The 20409-nt window shown below is 37.6% G+C and overlaps 13 non-coding genes across 13 annotated transcripts; all 13 read left to right on the top strand.

The window, feature by feature from the left end:
- The first annotated feature begins 1448 nt into the window (after positions 1-1448).
- Positions 1449-1522, top strand: TRNAI-AAU (transfer RNA isoleucine (anticodon AAU)). The gene has a single exon. It is a non-coding gene; the product is annotated as a tRNA-Ile (tRNA).
- Positions 1523-3540: 2018 nt separating this feature from the next.
- On the top strand, positions 3541-3614 carry TRNAI-AAU (transfer RNA isoleucine (anticodon AAU)). The gene has a single exon. It is a non-coding gene; the product is annotated as a tRNA-Ile (tRNA).
- Positions 3615-6436: 2822 nt separating this feature from the next.
- TRNAI-AAU (transfer RNA isoleucine (anticodon AAU)) lies at positions 6437-6510 on the top strand. The gene has a single exon. It is a non-coding gene; the product is annotated as a tRNA-Ile (tRNA).
- A 1532-nt stretch (positions 6511-8042) lies between these two features.
- Positions 8043-8116, top strand: TRNAI-AAU (transfer RNA isoleucine (anticodon AAU)). Its single transcript has one exon. It is a non-coding gene; the product is annotated as a tRNA-Ile (tRNA).
- A 2177-nt stretch (positions 8117-10293) lies between these two features.
- On the top strand, positions 10294-10367 carry TRNAI-AAU (transfer RNA isoleucine (anticodon AAU)). Its single transcript has one exon. It is a non-coding gene; the product is annotated as a tRNA-Ile (tRNA).
- Positions 10368-10939: 572 nt separating this feature from the next.
- Positions 10940-11013, top strand: TRNAI-AAU (transfer RNA isoleucine (anticodon AAU)). The gene has a single exon. It is a non-coding gene; the product is annotated as a tRNA-Ile (tRNA).
- Positions 11014-11585: 572 nt separating this feature from the next.
- Positions 11586-11659, top strand: TRNAI-AAU (transfer RNA isoleucine (anticodon AAU)). The gene has a single exon. It is a non-coding gene; the product is annotated as a tRNA-Ile (tRNA).
- Positions 11660-12388: 729 nt separating this feature from the next.
- Positions 12389-12462, top strand: TRNAI-AAU (transfer RNA isoleucine (anticodon AAU)). Its single transcript has one exon. It is a non-coding gene; the product is annotated as a tRNA-Ile (tRNA).
- Positions 12463-13034: 572 nt separating this feature from the next.
- On the top strand, positions 13035-13108 carry TRNAI-AAU (transfer RNA isoleucine (anticodon AAU)). The gene has a single exon. It is a non-coding gene; the product is annotated as a tRNA-Ile (tRNA).
- Positions 13109-14483: 1375 nt separating this feature from the next.
- On the top strand, positions 14484-14557 carry TRNAI-AAU (transfer RNA isoleucine (anticodon AAU)). Its single transcript has one exon. It is a non-coding gene; the product is annotated as a tRNA-Ile (tRNA).
- Positions 14558-16572: 2015 nt separating this feature from the next.
- TRNAI-AAU (transfer RNA isoleucine (anticodon AAU)) lies at positions 16573-16646 on the top strand. Its single transcript has one exon. It is a non-coding gene; the product is annotated as a tRNA-Ile (tRNA).
- Positions 16647-18020: 1374 nt separating this feature from the next.
- Positions 18021-18094, top strand: TRNAI-AAU (transfer RNA isoleucine (anticodon AAU)). The gene has a single exon. It is a non-coding gene; the product is annotated as a tRNA-Ile (tRNA).
- Positions 18095-19625: 1531 nt separating this feature from the next.
- TRNAI-AAU (transfer RNA isoleucine (anticodon AAU)) lies at positions 19626-19699 on the top strand. The gene has a single exon. It is a non-coding gene; the product is annotated as a tRNA-Ile (tRNA).
- Positions 19700-20409: the final 710 nt, after the last annotated feature.

The raw sequence follows: 20409 nt of genomic DNA, 5'->3' as shown, positions 1-20409 counted from the left end.
TTAAGAATGGTTCCTATGCTTTTGATGGGCTCTCTAAGAATTAGTCAACTTTCAACGTATTTTACCTTTCACTGTGGACAGATCAAGCTTTGAGAGGTCAGTAGCTGGCTCAAAATTAGAGCAAGTTCATTAAAAGAGAGTAGATAAGGGGCAAAAGTGGCCGGTTAGCTCAATCGGTTAGAGCGTGGTGCTAATAACGCCAAGGTTGCAGGTTCGACCCACGTGCTGGCCATTCCTTTGGCTTTCTGTTCACATCCAGTGACTTTTGGAAAAAGATCCGTAGGTTTTATCCATCCAATGTGTAAAATTAATTTACAAACTTGAAATAACTTGGTTAGAGTAAGAGAGTGGTCATGTTACATCGTCGTTAACCTTAAAGTATGACAGAGTAACGAATTGAAGCAAAATAGAAATATAATCTATTGTATGGCCAGAGATTTCAGTTTCTTAGCGTTTTTTAAGAAGTTTTGGGCAACTGGAATTCGATATAACTGTAAATATTGACAGCTAAGTCTATCACTAATTGTAATGCAGGCAAAAACTAATCCAAGCAATGGCGTAATTTACTGGCTCATCACGTGACAAGTTAGAGTGGTTGGTGGCAACATATTGCTCATAATATAAAAAAAGCTTGTCAATTCTCATTTAAGATTGGTTCCTATGCTTTTGATGGGCTCTCTAAGAATTAGTCAACTTTCAACGTATTTTACCTTTCACTGTGGACAGGTCAAGCTTTGAGAGGTCAGTAGCTGGCTCAAAATTAGAGCAAGTTCATTAAAAGAGAGTAGATATGGGGCAAAAGTGGCCGGTTAGCTTAATCGGTTAGAGCGTGGTGCTAATAACGCCAAGGTTGCGGGTTCGACCCCCGAGCTGGCCATTCCTTTGGCTTTCTGTTCACATCCAGTGACTTTTAGAAAAAGATCCGTAGGTTTTATCCATCCAATGTGTGAAATTAATTTACAAACTTGAAATAACTTGGTTAGAGTAAGAGAGTGGCCATGTTACATCGTCGTTAACCTTAAAGTATGACAGAGTAACGAATTGAAGCAAAATAGAAATATAATCTATTGTATGGCCAGAGATTTCAGTTTCTTAGCGTTTTTTAAGAAGTTTTGGGCAACTGGAATTCGATATAACTGTAAATATTGACAGCTAAGTCTATCACTAATTGTAATGCAGGCAAAAACTAATCCAAGCATTGGCGTAATTTACTGGCTCATCACGTGACAAGTTAGAGTGGTTGGTGGCAACATATTGCTCATAATATAAAAAAGGCTTGTCAATTCTCATTTAAGATTGGTTCCTATGCTTTTTATGGGCTCTCTAAGAATTAGTCAACTTTCAACGTATTTTACCTTTCACTGTGGACAGATCAAGCTTTGAGAGGTCAGTAGCTGGCTCAAAATTAGAGCAAGTTCATTAAAAGAGAGTAGATATGGGGCAAAAGTGGCCGGTTAGCTCAATCGGTTAGAGCGTGGTGCTAATAACGCCAAGGTTGCGGGTTCGACCCCCGTGCTGGCCATTCCTTTGGCTTTCTGTTAACATCCAGTGAGTTTTGGAAAAAGATCCGTAGGTTTTATCCATCCAATGTGTAAAATTAATTTACAAACTTGAAATAACTTGGTTAGAGTAAGAGAGTGGCCATGTTACATCGTCGTTAACCATAAAGTATGACAGAGTAACGAATTGAAGCAAAATAGAAATATAATCTATTGTATGGCCAGAGATTTCAGTTTCTTAGCGTTTTTTAAGAAGTTTTGGGCAACTGGAATTCGATATAACTGTAAATATTGACAGCTAAGTCTATCACTAATTGTAATGCAGGCAAAAACTAATCCAAGCAATGGCGTAATTTACTGGCTCATCATGTGACAAGTTAGAGTGGTTGGTGGCAACATATTGCTCATAATATAAAAAAAGCTTGTCAATTCTCATTTAAGATTGGTTCCTATGCTTTTGATGGGCTCTCTAAGAATTAGTCAACTTTCAACGTATTTTACCTTTCACTGTGGACAGGTCAAGCTTTGAGAGGTCAGTAGCTGGCTCAAAATTAGAGCAAGTTCATTAAAAGAGAGTAGATATGGGGCAAAAGTGGCCGGTTAGCTTTATCGATTAGAGCGTGGTGCTAATAACGCCAAGGTTGCGGGTTCGACCCCCGTGCTGGCCATTCCTTTGGCTTTCTGTTCACATCCAGTGACTTTTGGAAAAAGATCCGTAGGTTTTATCCATCCAATGTGTAAAATTAATTTACAAACTTGAAATAACTTGGTTAGAGTAAGAGAGTGGCCATGTTACATCGTCGTTAACCTTAAAGTATGACAGAGTAACGAATTGAAGCAAAATAGAAATATAATCTATTGTATGGCCAGAGATTTCAGTTTCTTAGCGTTTTTTAAGAAGTTTTGGGCAACTGGAATTCGATATAACTGTAAATATTGACAGCTAAGTCTATCACTAATTGTAATGCAGGCAAAAACTAATCCAAGCAATGGCGTAATTTACTGGCTCATCACGTGACAAGTTAGAGTGGTTGGTGGCAACATATTGCTCATAATATAAAAAAAGCTTGTCAATTCTCATTTAAGATTGGTTCCTATGCTTTTGATGGGCTCTCTAAGAATTAGTCAACTTTCAACGTATTTTACCTTTCACTGTGGACAGATCAAGCTTTGAGAGGTCAGTAGCTGGCTCAACATTAGAGCAAGTTCATTAAAAGAGAGTAGATATGGGGCAAAAGTGGCCGGCTAGCTCAATCGGTTAGAGCGTGGTGCTAATAACGCCGAGGTTGTGGGTTCGTCCCCCGTGCTGGCCATTCCTGTGGCTTTCTGTTCACATCCAGTGACTTTTGGAAAAAGATCCGTAGGTTTTATCCATCCAATGTGTAAAATTAATTTACAAACTTGAAATAACTTGGTTAGAGTAAGAGAGTGGCCATGTTACATCGTCGTTAACCTTAAAGTATGACAGAGTAACGAATTGAAGCAAAATAGAAATATAATCTATTGTATGGCCAGAGATTTCAGTTTCTAAGCGTTTTTTAAGAAGTTTTGGGCAACTGGAATTCGATATAACTGTAAATATTGACAGCTAAGTCTATCACTAATTGTAATGCAGGCAAAACTAATCCAAGCAACTTGAAGCAAAATAGAAATAAAATCTATTGTATGGCCAGAGATTTCAGTTTCTAAGCGTTTTTTAAGAAGTTTTGGGCAACTGGAATTCGATATAACTGTAAATATTGACAGCTAAGTCTATCACTAATTGTAATGCAGGCAAAAACTAATCCAAGCAATGGCGTAATTTACTGGCTCATCACGTGACAAGTTAGAGTGGTTGGTGGCAACATATTGCTCATAATATAAAAAAGCTTGTCAATTCTCATTTAAGATTGGTTCCTATGCTTTTGATGGGCTCTCTAAGAATTAGTCAACTTTCAACGTATTTTACCTTTCACTGTGGACAGGTCAAGCTTTGAGAGGTCAGTAGCTGGCTCAAAATTAGAGCAAGTTCATTAAAAGAGAGTAGATATGGGGCAAAAGAGGCCGGTTAGCTTAATCGGTTAGAGCGTGGTGCTAATAACGCCAAGGTTGCGGGTTCGACCCCCGTGCTGGCCATTCCTTTGGCTTTCTGTTCACATCCAGTGACTTTTGGAAAAAGATCCGTAGGTTTTATCCATCCAATGTGTAAAATTAATTTACAAACTTGAAATAACTTGGTTAGAGTAAGAGAGTGGCCATGTTACATCGTCGTTAACCTTAAAGTATGACAGAGTAACGAATTGAAGCAAAATAGAAATATAATCTATTGTATGGCCAGAGATTTCAGTTTCTAAGCGTTTTTTAAGAAGTTTTGGGCAACTGGAATTCGATATAACTGTAAATATTGACAGCTAAGTCTATCACTAATTGTAATGCAGGCAAAAGCTAATCCAAGCAATGGCGTAATTTACTGGCTCATCACGTGACAAGTTAGAGTGGTTGGTGGCAACATATTGCTCATAATATAAAAAAAGCTTGTCAATTCTCATTTAAGATTGGTTCCTATGCTTTTAATGGGCTCTCTAAGAATTAGTCAACTTTCAACGTATTTTACCTTTCACTGTGGACAGGTCAAGCTTTGAGAGGTCAGTAGCTGGCTCAAAATTGGATCAAGTTCATTAAAAGAGAGTAGATATGGGGCAAAAGTGGCCGGATAGCTCAATCTTTTAGAGCGTGGTGCTAATAACGCCAAGGTTGCGGGTTCGACCCCCGTGCTGGCCATTCCTTTAGCTTTCTGTTCACATCCAGTGACTTTTGGAAAAAGATCCGTAGGTTTTATCCATCCAATGTGTAAAATTAATTTACAAACTTGAAATAACTTGGTTAGAGTAAGAGAGTGGCCATGTTACATCGTTGTTAACCTTAAAGTATGACAGAGTAACGAATTGAAGCAAAATAAAAATATAATCTATTGTATGGCCAGAGATTTCAGTTTCTTAGCGTTTTTTAAGAAGTTTTGGGCAACTGGAATTCGATATAACTGTAAATATTGACAGCTAAGTCTATCACTAATTGTAATGCAGGCAAAAACTAATCCAAGCAATGGCGTAATTTACTGGCTCATCACGTGACAAGTTAGAGTGGTTGGTGGCAACATATTGCTCATAATATAAAAAAGGCTTGTCAATTCTCATTTAAGATTTGTTCCTATGCTTTTGATGGGCTCTCTAAGAATTAGTCAACTTTCAACGTATTTTACCTTTCACTGTGGACAGATCAAGCTTTGAGAGGTCAGTAGCTGGCTCAACATTAGAGCAAGTTCATTAAAAGAGAGTAGATATGGGGCAAAAGTGGCCGGCTAGCTCAATCGGTTAGAGCGTGGTGCTAATAACGCCGAGGTTGCGGGTTCATCCCCCGTGCTGTCCATTCCTTTGGCTTTCTGTTCACATCCAGTGACTTTTTGAAAAAGATCCGTAGGTTTTATCCATCCAATGTGTAAAATTAATTTACAAACTTGAAATAACTTGGTTAGAGTAAGAGAGTGGCCATGTTACATCGTCGTTAACCTTAAAGTATGACAGAGTAACGAATTGAAGCAAAATAGAAATATAATCTTTTGTATGGCCAGAGATTTCAGTTTCTAAGTGTTTTTTAAGAAGTTTTGGGCAACTGGAATTCGATATAACTGTTAATATTGACAGCTAAGTCTATCACTAATTGTAATGCAGGCAAAACTAATCCAAGCAACTTGAAGCAAAATAGAAATATAATCTATTGTATGGCCAGAGATTTCAGTTTCTAAGCGTTTTTTAAGAAGTTTTGGGCAACTGGAATTCGATATAACTGTAAATATTGACAGCTAAGTCTATCACTAATTGTAATGCAGGCAAAAACTAATCCAAGCAATGGCGTAATTTACTGGCTCATCACGTGACAAGTTAGAGTGGTTGGTGGCAACATATTGCTCATAATATAAAGAAAGCTTGTCAATTCTCATTTAAGATTGGTTCCTATGCTTTTGATGGGCTCTCTAAGAATTAGTCAACTTTCAACGTATTTTACCGTTCACTGTGGACAGGTCAAGCTTTGAGAGGTCAGTAGCTGGCTCAAAATTAGAGCAAGTTCATTAAAAGAGAGTAGATATGGGGCAAAAGTGGCCGGTTAGCTTAATCGATTAGAGCGTGGTGCTAATAACGCCAAGGTTGCGGGTTCGACCCCCGTGCTGGCCATTCCTTTGGCTTTCTGTTCACATCCAGTGACTTTTGGAAAAAGATCCGTAGGTTTTATCCATCCAATGTGTAAAATTAATTTACAAACTTGAAATAACTTGGTTAGAGTAAGAGAGTGGCCATGTTACATCGTCGTTAACCTTAAAGTATGACAGAGTAACGAATTGAAGCAAAATAGAAATATAATCTATTGTATGGCCAGAGATTTCAGTTTCTTAGCGTTTTTTAAGAAGTTTTGGGCAACTGGAATTCGATATAACTGTAAATATTGACAGCTAAGTCTATCACTAATTGTAATGCAGGCAAAACTAATCCAAGCAACTTGAAGCAAAATAGAAATATAATCTATTGTATGGCCAGAGATTTCAGTTTCTTAGCGTTTTTTAAGAAGTTTTGGGCAACTGGAATTCGATATAACTGTAAATATTGACAGCTAAGTCTATCACTAATTGTAATGCAGGCAAAAACTAATCCAAGCAATGGCGTAATTTACTGGCTCATCACGTGACAAGTTAGAGTGGTTGGTGGCAACATATTGCTCATAATATAAAAAAAGCTTGTCAATTCTCATTTAAGATTGTTTCCTATGCTTTTGATGGGCTCTCTAAGAATTAGTCAACTTTCAACGTATTTTACCTTTCACTGTGGACAGGTCAAGCTTTGAGAGGTCAGTAGCTGGCTCAAAATTAGAGCAAGTTAATTAAAAGAGAGTAGATATGGGGCAAAAGTGGCCGGTTAGCTTAATCGGTTAGAGCGTGGTGCTAATAACGCCAAGGTTGCGGGTTCGACCCCCGTGCTGGCCATTCCTTTGGCTTTCTGTTCACATCCAGTGACTTTTGGAAAAAGATCCGTAGGTTTTATCCATCCAATGTGTAAAATTAATTTACAAACTTGAAATAACTTGGTTAGAGTAAGAGAGTGGCCATGCTACATCGTTGTTAACCTTAAAGTATGACAGAGTAACGAATTGAAGCAAAATAAAAATATAATCTATTGTATGGCCAGAGATTTCAGTTTCTAAGTGTTTTTTAAGAAGTTTTGGGCAACTGGAATTCGATATAACTGTTAATATTGACAGCTAAGTCTATCACTAATTGTAATGCAGGCAAAACTAATCCAAGCAACTTGAAGCAAAATAGAAATATAATCTATTGTATGGCCAGAGATTTCAGTTTCTAAGCGTTTTTTAAGAAGTTTTGGGCAACTGGAATTCGATATAACTGTAAATATTGACAGCTAAGTCTATCACTAATTGTAATGCAGGCAAAAACTAATCCAAGCAATGGTGTAATTTACTGGCTCATCACGTGACAAGTTAGAGTGGTTGGTGGCAACATATTGCTCATAATATAAAGAAAGCTTGTCAATTCTCATTTAAGATTGGTTCCTATGCTTTTGATGGGCTCTCTAAGAATTAGTCAACTTTCAACGTATTTTACCTTTCACTGTGGACAGGTCAAGCTTTGAGAGGTCAGTAGCTGGCTCAAAATTAGAGCAAGTTCATTAAAAGAGAGTAGATATGGGGCAAAAGTGGCCGGTTAGCTTAATCGATTAGAGCGTGGTGCTAATAACGCCAAGGTTGCGGGTTCGACCCCCGTGCTGGCCATTCCTTTGGCTTTCTGTTCACATCCAGTGACTTTTGGAAAACGATCCGTAGGTTTTATCCATCCAATGTGTAAAATTAATTTACAAACTTGAAATAACTTGGTTAGAGTAAGAGAGTGGCCATGTTACATCGTCGTTAACCTTAAAGTATGACAGAGTAACGAATTGAAGCAAAATAGAAATATAATCTATTGTATGGCCAGAGATTTCAGTTTCTTAGCGTTTTTTAAGAAGTTTTGGGCAACTAGAATTCGATATAACTGTAAATATTGACAGCTAAGTCTATCACTAATTGTAATGCAGGCAAAACTAATCCAAGCAACTTGAAGCAAAATAGAAATATAATCTATTGTATGGCCAGAGATTTCAGTTTCTTAGCGTTTTTTAAGAAGTTTTGGGCAACTGGAATTCGATATAACTGTAAATATTGACAGCTAAGTCTATCACTAATTGTAATGCAGGCAAAAACTAATCCAAGCAATGGCGTAATTTACTGGCTCATCACGTGACAAGTTAGAGTGGTTGGTGGCAACATATTGCTCATAATATAAAAAAAGCTTGTCAATTCTCATTTAAGATTGTTTCCTATGCTTTTGATGGGCTCTCTAAGAATTAGTCAACTTTCAACGTATTTTACCTTTCACTGTGGACAGGTCAAGCTTTGAGAGGTCAGTAGCTGGCTCAAAATTAGAGCAAGTTAATTAAAAGAGAGTAGATATGGGGCAAAAGTGGCCGGTTAGCTTAATCGGTTAGAGCGTGGTGCTAATAACGCCAAGGTTGCGGGTTCGACCCCCGTGCTGGCCATTCCTTTGGCTTTCTGTTCACATCCAGTGACTTTTGGAAAAAGATCCGTAGGTTTTATCCATCCAATGTGTAAAATTAATTTACAAACTTGAAATAACTTGGTTAGAGTAAGAGAGTGGCCATGTTACATCGTTGTTAACCTTAAAGTATGACAGAGTAACGAATTGAAGCAAAATAAAAATATAATCTATTGTATGGCCAGAGATTTCAGTTTCTTAGCGTTTTTTAAGAAGTTTTGGGCAACTGGAATTCGATATAACTGTAAATATTGACAGCTAAGTCTATCACTAATTGTAATGCAGGCAAAAACTAATCCAAGCAATGGCGTAATTTACTGGCTCATCACGTGACAAGTTAGAGTGGTTGGTGGCAACATATTGCTCATAATATAAAAAAGGCTTGTCAATTCTCATTTAAGATTTGTTCCTATGCTTTTGATGGGCTCTCTAAGAATTAGTCAACTTTCAACGTATTTTACCTTTCACTGTGGACAGATCAAGCTTTGAGAGGTCAGTAGCTGGCTCAACATTAGAGCAAGTTCATTAAAAGAGAGTAGATATGGGGCAAAAGTGGCCGGCTAGCTCAATCGGTTAGAGCGTGGTGCTAATAACGCCGAGGTTGCGGGTTCATCCCCCTTGCTGTCCATTCCTTTGGCTTTCTGTTCACATCCAGTGACTTTTGGAAAAAGATCCGTAGGTTTTATCCATCCAATGTGTAAAATTAATTTACAAACTTGAAATAACTTGGTTAGAGTAAGAGAGTGGCCATGTTACATCGTCGTTAACCTTAAAGTATGACAGAGTAACGAATTGAAGCAAAATAGAAATATAATCTATTGTATGGCCAGAGATTTCAGTTTCTAAGTGTTTTTTAAGAAGTTTTGGGCAACTGGAATTCGATATAACTGTTAATATTGACAGCTAAGTCTATCACTAATTGTAATGCAGGCAAAACTAATCCAAGCAACTTGAAGCAAAATAGAAATATAATCTATTGTATGGCCAGAGATTTCAGTTTCTAAGCGTTTTTTAAGAAGTTTTGGGCAACTGGAATTCGATATAACTGTAAATATTGACAGCTAAGTCTATCACTAATTGTAATGCAGGCAAAAACTAATCCAAGCAATGGTGTAATTTACTGGCTCATCACGTGACAAGTTAGAGTGGTTGGTGGCAACATATTGCTCATAATATAAAAAAAGCTTGTCAATTCTCATTTAAGATTGGTTCCTATGCTTTTGATGGGCTCTCTAAGAATTAGTCAACTTTCAACGTATTTTACCTTTCACTGTGGACAGGTCAAGCTTTGAGAGGTCAGTAGCTGGCTCAAAATTAGAGCAAGTTCATTAAAAGAGAGTAGATATGGGGCAAAAGTGGCCGGTTAGCTTAATCGATTAGAGCGTGGTGCTAATAACGCCAAGGTTGCGGGTTCGACCCCCGTGCTGGCCATTCCTTTGGCTTTCTGTTCACATCAAGTGACTTTTGGAAAAAGATCCGTAGGTTTTATCCATCCAATGTGTAAAATTAATTTACAAACTTGAAATAACTTGGTTAGAGTAAGAGAGTGGCCATGTTACATCGTCGTTAACCTTAAAGTACGACAGAGTAACGAATTGAAGCAAAATAGAAATATAATCTATTGTATGGCCAGAGATTTCAGTTTCTTAGCGTTTTTTAAGAAGTTTTGGGCAACTGGAATTCGATATAACTGTAAATATTGACAGCTAAGTCTATCACTAATTGTAATGCAGGCAAAACTAATCCAAGCAACTTGAAGCAAAATAGAAATATAATCTATTGTATGGCCAGAGATTTCAGTTTCTTAGCGTTTTTTAAGAAGTTTTGGGCAACTGGAATTCGATATAACTGTAAATATTGACAGCTAAGTCTATCACTAATTGTAATGCAGGCAAAAACTAATCCAAGCAATGGCGTAATTTACTGGCTCATTACGTGACAAGTTAGAGTGGTTGGTGGCAACATATTGCTCATAATATAAAAAAAGCTTGTCAATTCTCATTTAAGATTGTTTCCTATGCTTTTGATGGGCTCTCTAAGAATTAGTCAACTTTCAACGTATTTTACCTTTCACTGTGGACAGGTCAAGCTTTGAGAGGTCAGTAGCTGGCTCAAAATTAGAGCAAGTTAATTAAAAGAGAGTAGATATGGGGCAAAAGTGGCCGGTTAGCTTAATCGGTTAGAGCGTGGTGCTAATAACGCCAAGGTTGCGGGTTCGACCCCCGTGCTGGCCATTCCTTTGGCTTTCTGTTCACATCCAGTGACTTTTGGAAAAAGATCCGTAAGTTTTATCCATCCAATGTGTAAAATTAATTTACAAACTTGAAATAACTTGGTTAGAGTAAGAGAGTGGCCATGTTACATCGTCGTTAACCTTAAAGTATGACAGAGTAACGAATAAAAGCAAAATAGAAATATAATCTATTGTATGGCCAGAGATTTCAGTTTCTTAGCGTTTTTTTAAGAAGTTTTGGGCAACTGGAATTCGATATAACTGTAAATATTGACAGCTAAGTCTATCACTAATTGTAATGCAGGCAAAAGCTAATCCAAGCAATGGCGTAATTTACTGGCTCATCACGTGACAAGTTAGAGTGGTTGGTGGCAACATATTGCTCATAATATAAAAAAAGCTTGTCAATTCTCATTTAAGATTGGTTCCTATGCTTTTGATGGGCTCTCTAAGAATTAGTCAACTTTCAACGTATTTTACCTTTCACTGTGGACAGGTCAAGCTTTGAGAGGTCAGTAGCTGGCTCAACATTAGAGCAAGTTCATTAAAAGAGAGTAGATATGGGGCAAAAGTGGCCGGCTAGCTCAATCGGTTAGAGCGTGGTGCTAATAACGCCAAGGTTGCGGGTTCGACCCCCGTGCTGGCCATTCCTTTGGCTTTCTGTTCACATCCAGTGACTTTTGGAAAAAGATCCGTAAGTTTTATCCATCCAATGTGTAAAATTAATTTACAAACTTGAAATAACTTGGTTAGAGTAAGAGAGTGGCCATGTTACATCGTCGTTAACCTTAAAGTATGACAGAGTAACGAATAAAAGCAAAATAGAAATATAATCTATTGTATGGCCAGAGATTTCAGTTTCTTAGCGTTTTTTTAAGAAGTTTTGGGCAACTGGAATTCGATATAACTGTAAATATTGATAGCTAAGTCTATCACTAATTGTAATGCAGGCAAAAGCTAATCCAAGCAATGGCGTAATTTACTGGCTCATCACGTGACAAGTTAGAGTGGTTGGTGGCAACATATTGCTCATAATATAAAAAAAGCTTGTCAATTCTCATTTAAGATTGGTTCCTATGCTTTTGATGGGCTCTCTAAGAATTAGTCAACTTTCAACGTATTTTACCTTTCACTGTAGACAGGTCAAGCTTTGAGAGGTCAGTAGCTGGCTCAACATTAGAGCAAGTTCATTAAAAGAGAGTAGATATGGGGCAAAAGTGGCCGGCTAGCTCAATCGGTTAGAGCGTGGTGCTAATAACGCCGAGGTTGCGGGTTCGTCCCCCGTGCTGGCCATTCCTTTGGCTTTCTGTTCACATCCAGTGACTTTTGGAAAAAGATCCGTAGGTTTTATCCATCCAATGTGTAAAATTAATTTACAAACTTGAAATAACTTGGTTAGAGTAAGAGAGTGGCCATGTTACATCGTCGTTAACCTTAAAGTATGACAGAGTAACGAATTGAAGCAAAATAGAAATATAATCTATTGTATGGCCAGAGATTTCAGTTTCTAAGTGTTTTTTAAGAAGTTTTGGGCAACTGGAATTCGATATAACTGTTAATATTGACAGCTAAGTCTATCACTAATTGTAATGCAGGCAAAACTAATCCAAGCAACTTGAAGCAAAATAGAAATATAATCTATTGTATGGCCAGAGATTTCAGTTTCTAAGCGTTTTTTAAGAAGTTTTGGGCAACTGGAATTCGATATAACTGTAAATATTGACAGCTAAGTCTATCACTAATTGTAATGCAGGCAAAAACTAATCCAAGCAATGGCGTAATTTACTGGCTCATCACGTGACAAGTTAGAGTGGTTGGTGGCAACATATTGCTCATAATATAAAAAAAGCTTGTCAATTCTCATTTAAGATTGGTTCCTATGCTTTTGATGGGCTCTCTAAGAATTAGTCAACTTTCAACGTATTTTACCTTTCACTGTGGACAGGTCAAGCTTTGAGAGGTCAGTAGCTGGCTCAAAATTAGAGCAAGTTCATTAAAAGAGAGTAGATATGGGGCAAAAGTGGCCGGTTAGCTTAATCGGTTAGAGCGTGGTGCTAATAACGCCAAGGTTGCGGGTTCGACCCCCGTGCTGGCCATTCCTTTGGCTTTCTGTTCACATCCAGTGACTTTTGGAAAAAGATCCGTAGGTTTTATCCATCCAATGTGTAAAATTAATTTACAAACTTGAAATAACTTGGTTAGAGTAAGAGAGTGGCCATGTTACATCGTCGTTAACCTTAAAGTATGACAGAGTAACGAATAAAAGCAAAATAGAAATATAATCTATTGTATGGCCAGAGATTTCAGTTTCTTAGCGTTTTTTTAAGAAGTTTTGGGCAACTGGAATTCGATATAACTGTAAATATTGACAGCTAAGTCTATCACTAATTGTAATGCAGGCAAAAGCTAATCCAAGCAATGGCGTAATTTACTGGCTCATCACGTGACAAGTTAGAGTGGTTGGTGGCAACATATTGCTCATAATATAAAAAAAGCTTGTCAATTCTCATTTAAGATTGGTTCCTATGCTTTTGATGGGCTCTCTAAGAATTAGTCAACTTTCAACGTATTTTACCTTTCACTGTGGACAGGTCAAGCTTTGAGAGGTCAGTAGCTGGCTCAACATTAGAGCAAGTTCATTAAAAGAGAGTAGATATGGGGCAAAAGTGGCCGGCTAGCTCAATCGGTTAGAGCGTGGTGCTAATAACGCCAAGGTTGCGGGTTCGACCCCCGTGCTGGCCATTCCTTTGGCTTTCTGTTCACATCCAGTGACTTTTGGAAAAAGATCCGTAAGTTTTATCCATCCAATGTGTAAAATTAATTTACAAACTTGAAATAACTTGGTTAGAGTAAGAGAGTGGCCATGTTACATCGTCGTTAACCTTAAAGTATGACAGAGTAACGAATAAAAGCAAAATAGAAATATAATCTATTGTATGGCCAGAGATTTCAGTTTCTTAGCGTTTTTTTAAGAAGTTTTGGGCAACTGGAATTCGATATAACTGTAAATATTGATAGCTAAGTCTATCACTAATTGTAATGCAGGCAAAAGCTAATCCAAGCAATGGCGTAATTTACTGGCTCATCACGTGACAAGTTAGAGTGGTTGGTGGCAACATATTGCTCATAATATAAAAAAAGCTTGTCAATTCTCATTTAAGATTGGTTCCTATGCTTTTGATGGGCTCTCTAAGAATTAGTCAACTTTCAACGTATTTTACCTTTCACTGTAGACAGGTCAAGCTTTGAGAGGTCAGTAGCTGGCTCAACATTAGAGCAAGTTCATTAAAAGAGAGTAGATATGGGGCAAAAGTGGCCGGCTAGCTCAATCGGTTAGAGCGTGGTGCTAATAACGCCGAGGTTGCTGGTTCGTCCCCCGTGCTGGCCATTCCTTTGGCTTTCTGTTCACATCCAGTGACTTTTGGAAAAAGATCCGTAGGTTTTATCCATCCAATGTGTAAAATTAATTTACAAACTTGAAATAACTTGGTTAGAGTAAGAGAGTGGCCATGTTACATCGTCGTTAACCTTAAAGTATGACAGAGTAACGAATTGAAGCAAAATAGAAATATAATCTATTGTATGGCCAGAGATTTCAGTTTCTAAGTGTTTTTTAAGAAGTTTTGGGCAACTGGAATTCGATATAACTGTTAATATTGACAGCTAAGTCTATCACTAATTGTAATGCAGGCAAAACTAATCCAAGCAACTTGAAGCAAAATAGAAATATAATCTATTGTATGGCCAGAGATTTCAGTTTCTAAGCGTTTTTTAAGAAGTTTTGGGCAACTGGAATTCGATATAACTGTAAATATTGACAGCTAAGTCTATCACTAATTGTAATGCAGGCAAAAACTAATCCAAGCAATGGCGTAATTTACTGGCTCATCACGTGACAAGTTAGAGTGGTTGGTGGCAACATATTGCTCATAATATAAAAAAAGCTTGTCAATTCTCATTTAAGATTGGTTCCTATGCTTTTGATGGGCTCTCTAAGAATTAGTCAACTTTCAACGTATTTTACCTTTCACTGTGGACAGGTCAAGCTTTGAGAGGTCAGTAGCTGGCTCAAAATTAGAGCAAGTTCATTAAAAGAGAGTAGATATGGGGCAAAAGTGGCCGGTTAGCTTAATCGGTTAGAGCGTGGTGCTAATAACGCCAAGGTTGCGGGTTCGACCCCCGTGCTGGCCATTCCTTTGGCTTTCTGTTCACATCCAGTGACTTTTGGAAAAAGATCCGTAGGTTTTATCCATCCAATGTGTAAAATTAATTTACAAACTTGAAATAACTTGGTTAGAGTAAGAGAGTGGCCATGTTACATCGTCGTTAACCTTAAAGTATGACAGAGTAACGAATTGAAGCAAAATAGAAATATAATCTATTGTATGGCCAGAGATTTCAGTTTCTAAGCGTTTTTTAAGAAGTTTTGGGCAACTGGAATTCGATATAACTGTAAATATTGACAGCTAAGTCTATCACTAATTGTAATGCAGGCAAAAGCTAATCCAAGCAATGGCGTAATTTACTGGCTCATCACGTGACAAGTTAGAGTGGTTGGTGGCAACATATTGCTCATAATATAAAAAAAGCTTGTCAATTCTCATTTAAGATTGGTTCCTATGCTTTTAATGGGCTCTCTAAGAATTAGTCAACTTTCAACGTATTTTACCTTTCACTGTGGACAGGTCAAGCTTTGAGAGGTCAGTAGCTGGCTCAAAATTGGATCAAGTTCATTAAAAGAGAGTAGATATGGGGCAAAAGTGGCCGGATAGCTCAATCTTTTAGAGCGTGGTGCTAATAACGCCAAGGTTGCGGGTTCGACCCCCGTGCTGGCCATTCCTTTAGCTTTCTGTTCACATCCAGTGACTTTTGGAAAAAGATCCGTAGGTTTTATCCATCCAATGTGTAAAATTAATTTACAAACTTGAAATAACTTGGTTAGAGTAAGAGAGTGGCCATGTTACATCGTTGTTAACCTTAAAGTATGACAGAGTAACGAATTGAAGCAAAATAAAAATATAATCTATTGTATGGCCAGAGATTTCAGTTTCTTAGCGTTTTTTAAGAAGTTTTGGGCAACTGGAATTCGATATAACTGTAAATATTGACAGCTAAGTCTATCACTAATTGTAATGCAGGCAAAAACTAATCCAAGCAATGGCGTAATTTACTGGCTCATCACGTGACAAGTTAGAGTGGTTGGTGGCAACATATTGCTCATAATATAAAAAAGGCTTGTCAATTCTCATTTAAGATTTGTTCCTATGCTTTTGATGGGCTAAGAATTAGTCAACTTTCAACGTATTTTACCTTTCACTGTGGACAGATCAAGCTTTGAGAGGTCAGTAGCTGGCTCAACATTAGAGCAAGTTCATTAAAAGAGAGTAGATATGGGGCAAAAGTGGCCGGCTAGCTCAATCGGTTAGAGCGTGGTGCTAATAACGCCGAGGTTGCGGGTTCATCCCCCGTGCTGTCCATTCCTTTGGCTTTCTGTTCACATCCAGTGACTTTTGGAAAAAGATCCGTAGGTTTTATCCATCCAATGTGTAAAATTAATTTACAAACTTGAAATAACTTGGTTAGAGTAAGAGAGTGGCCATGTTACATCGTCGTTAACCTTAAAGTATGACAGAGTAACGAATTGAAGCAAAATAGAAATATAATCTATTGTATGGCCAGAGATTTCAGTTTCTAAGTGTTTTTTAAGAAGTTTTGGGCAACTGGAATTCGATATAACTGTTAATATTGACAGCTAAGTCTATCACTAATTGTAATGCAGGCAAAACTAATCCAAGCAACTTGAAGCAAAATAGAAATATAATCTATTGTATGGCCAGAGATTTCAGTTTCTAAGCGTTTTTTAAGAAGTTTTGGGCAACTGGAATTCGATATAACTGTAAATATTGACAGCTAAGTCTATCACTAATTGTAATGCAGGCAAAAACTAATCCAAGCAATGGTGTAATTTACTGGCTCATCACGTGACAAGTTAGAGTGGTTGGTGGCAACATATTGCTCATAATATAAAAAAAGCTTGTCAATTCTCATTTAAGATTGGTTCCTATGCTTTTGATGGGCTCTCTAAGAATTAGTCAACTTTCAACGTATTTTACCTTTCACTGTGGACAGGTCAAGCTTTGAGAGGTCAGTAGCTGGCTCAAAATTAGATCAAGTTCATTAAAAGAGAGTAGATATGGGGCAAAAGTGGCCGGTTAGCTTAATCGGTTAGAGCGTGGTGCTAATAACGCCAAGGTTGCGGGTTCAACCCCCGTGCTGGCCATTCCTTTGGCTTTCTGTTCACATCCAGTGACTTTTGGAAAAAGATCCGTAGGTTTTATCCATCCAATGTGTAAAATTAATTTACAAACTTGAAATAACTTGGTTAGAGTAAGAGAGTGGCCATGTTACATCGTCGTTAACCTTAAAGTATGACAGAGTAACGAATTGAAGCAAAATAGAAATATAATCTATTGTATGGCCAGAGATTTCAGTTTCTTAGCGTTTTTTAAGAAGTTTTGGGCAACTGGAATTCGATATAACTGTAAATATTGACAGCTAAGTCTATCACTAATTGTAATGCAGGCAAAAACTAATCCAAGCAATGGCGTAATTTACTGGCTCATCACGTGACAAGTTAGAGTGGTTGGTGGCAACATATTGCTCATAATATAAAAAAGGCTTGTCAATTCTCATTTAAGATTTGTTCCTATGCTTTTGATGGGCTCTCTAAGAATTAGTCAACTTTCAACGTATTTTACCTTTCACTGTGGACAGATCAAGCTTTGAGAGGTCAGTAGCTGGCTCAAAATTAGAGCAAGTTCATTAAAAGAGAGTAGATATGGGGCAAAAGTGGCTGGCTTGCTCAATCGGTTAGAGCGTGGTGCTAATAACGCCAAGTTTGCGGGTTCGACCCCCGTGCTGGCCATTCCTTTGGCTTTCTGTTCACATCCAGGGACTTTTGGAAAAAGATCCGTAGGTTTTATCCATCCAATGTGTAAAATTAATTTACAAACATGAAATAACTTGGTTAGAGTAAGAGAGTGGCCATGTTACATCGTCGTTAACCTTAAAGTATGACAGAGTAACGAATTGAAGCAAAATAGAAATATAATCTATTGTATGGCCAGAGATTTCAGTTTCTAAGTGTTTTTTAAGAAGTTTTGGGCAACTGGAATTCGATATAACTGTTAATATTGACAGCTAAGTCTATCACTAATTGTAATGCAGGCAAAACTAATCCAAGCAACTTGAAGCAAAATAGAAATATAATCTATTGTATGGCCAGAGATTTCAGTTTCTAAGTGTTTTTTAAGAAGTTTTGGGCAACTGGAATTCGATATAACTGTAAATATTGACAGCTAAGTCTATCACTAATTGTAATGCAGGCAAAAACTAATCCAAGCAATGGCGTAATTTACTGGCTCATCACGTGACAAGTTAGAGTGGTTGGTGGCAACATATTGCTCATAATATAAAAAAAGCTTGTCAATTCTCATTTAAGATTGGTTCCTATGCTTTTGATGGGCTCTCTAAGAATTAGTCAACTTTCAACGTATTTTACCTTTCACTGTGGACAGGTCAAGCTTTGAGAAGTCAGTAGCTGGCTCAAAATTAGAGCAAGTTCATTAAAAGAGAGTAGATATGCGGCAAAAGTGGCCAGTTAGCTTAATCGGTTAGAGCGTGGTGCTAATAATGCCAAGGTTGCGGGTTCGACCCCCGTGCTGGCCATTCCTTTGGCTTTCTGTTCACATCCAGTGACTTTTCGAAAAAGATCCGTAAGTTTTATCCATCCAATGTGTAAAATTAATTTACAAACTTGAAATAACTTGGTTAGAGTAAGAGAGTGGCCATGTTATATCGTCGTTAACCTTAAAGTATGACAGAGTAACGAATTGAAGCAAAATAGAAATATAATCTATTGTATGGTCAGAGATTTCAGTTTCTAAGCGTTTTTTAAGAAGTTTTGGGCAACTGGAATTCGATATAACTGTAAATATTGACAGCTAAGTCTATCACTAATTGTAATGCAGGCAAAAACTAATCCAAGCAATGGCGTAATTTACTGGCTCATCACGTAACAAGTTAGAGTGGTTGGTGGCAACATATTGCTCATAATATAAAAAAACTTGTCAATTCTCATTTAAGATTGGTTCCTATGCTTTTGATGGGCTCTCTAAGAATTAGTCAACTTTCAACATATTTTACCTTTCACTGTGGACAGATCAAGCTTTGAGAGGTCAGTAGCTGGCTCAAAATTAGAGCAAGTTCATTAAAAGAGAGTAGATATGGGGCAAAAGTGGCCGGCTAGCTCAATCGGTTAGAGCGTGGTGATAATAACGCCAAGGTTGCGGGTTCGACCACGGTGCTGGCCATTCCTTTGGCTTTCTGTTCACATCCAGTGACTTTTGGAAAAAGTCCCGTAGGTTTTATCCATCCAATGTGTAAAATTAATTTACAAACTTGAAATAACTTGGTTAGAGTAAGAGAGTGGCCATGTTACATCGTCGTTAACCTAAAAGTATGACAGAGTAACGAATTGAAGCAAAATATAAATATAATCTATTGTATGGCCAGAGATTTCAGTTTCTAAGTGTTTTTTAAGAAGTTTTGGGCAACTGGAATTCGATATAACTGTTAATATTGACAGCTAAGTCTATCACTAATTGTAATGCAGGCAAAACTAATCCAAGCAACTTGAAGCAAAATAGAAATATAATCTATTGTATGGCCAGAGATTTCAGCTTCTAAGCGTTTTTTAAGAAGTTTTGGTCAACTGGAATTCGATATAACTGTAAATATTGACAGCTAAGTCTATCACTAATTGTAATGCAGGCAAAACTAATCCAAGCAACTTGAAGCAAAATAGAAATATAATCTATTGTATGGCCAGAGATTTCAGTTTCTAAGCGTTTTTTAAGAAGTTTTGGGCAACTGGAATTCGATATAACTGTAAATATTGACAGCTAAGTCTATCACTAATTGTAATGCAGGCAAAAACTAATCCAAGCAATGGCGTAATTTACTGGCTCATCACGTGACAAGTTAGAGTGGTTGGTGGCAACATATTGCTCATAATATAAAAAAAGCTTGTCAATTCTCATTTAAGATTGGTTCCTATGCTTTTGATGGGCTCTCTAAGAATTAGTCAACTTTCAACGTATTTTACCTTTCACTGTGGACAGGTCAAGCTTTGAGAGGTCAGTAGCTGGCTCAAAATTAGAGCAAGTTCATTAAAAGAGAGTAGATATGGGGCAAAAGTGGCCGGTTAGCTTAATCGGTTAGAGCGTGGTGCTAATAACGCCAAGGTTGCGGGTTCGACCCCCGTGCTGGCCATTCCTTTGGCTTTCTGTTCACATCCAGTGACTTTTGGAAAAAGATCCGTAGGTTTTATCCATCCAATGTGTAAAATTAATTTACAAACTTGAAATAACTTGGTTAGAGTAAGAGAGTGGCCATGTTACATCGTCGTTAACCTTAAAGTATGACAGAGTAACGAATTGAAGCAAAATAGAAATATAATCTATTGTATGGCCAGAGATTTCAGTTTCTTAGCGTTTTTTAAGAAGTTTTGGGCAACTGGAATTCGATATAACTGTAAATATTGACAGCTAAGTCTATCACTAATTGTAATGCAGGCAAAAACTAATCCAAGCAATGGCGTAATTTACTGGCTCATCACGTGACAAGTTAGAGTGGTTGGTGGCAACATATTGCTCATAATATAAAAAAAGCTTGTCAATTCTCATTTAAGATTGGTTCCTATGCTTTTGATGGGCTCTCTAAGAATTAGTCAACTTTCAACGTATTTTACCTTTCACTGTGGACAGGTCAAGCTTTGAGAAGTCAGTAGCTGGCTCAAAATTAGAGCAAGTTCATTAAAAGAGAGTAGATATGGGGCAAAAGTGGCCGGTTAGCTTAATCGGTTAGAGCGTGGTGCTAATAATGCCAAGGTTGCGGGTTTGACCCCCGTGCTGGCCATTCCTTTGGCTTTCTGTTTACATCCAGTGACTTTTGGAAAAAGATCCGTAGGTTTTATCCATCCA

Source organism: Anomaloglossus baeobatrachus, chromosome 4, assembly GCF_048569485.1.
Source record: "Anomaloglossus baeobatrachus isolate aAnoBae1 chromosome 4, aAnoBae1.hap1, whole genome shotgun sequence".
Taxonomy (NCBI): domain Eukaryota; kingdom Metazoa; phylum Chordata; class Amphibia; order Anura; family Aromobatidae; genus Anomaloglossus; species Anomaloglossus baeobatrachus.
The sequence above is the reverse complement of the archived record's forward strand: the minus strand, read 5'-3'. Positions and strand labels throughout refer to the sequence as shown.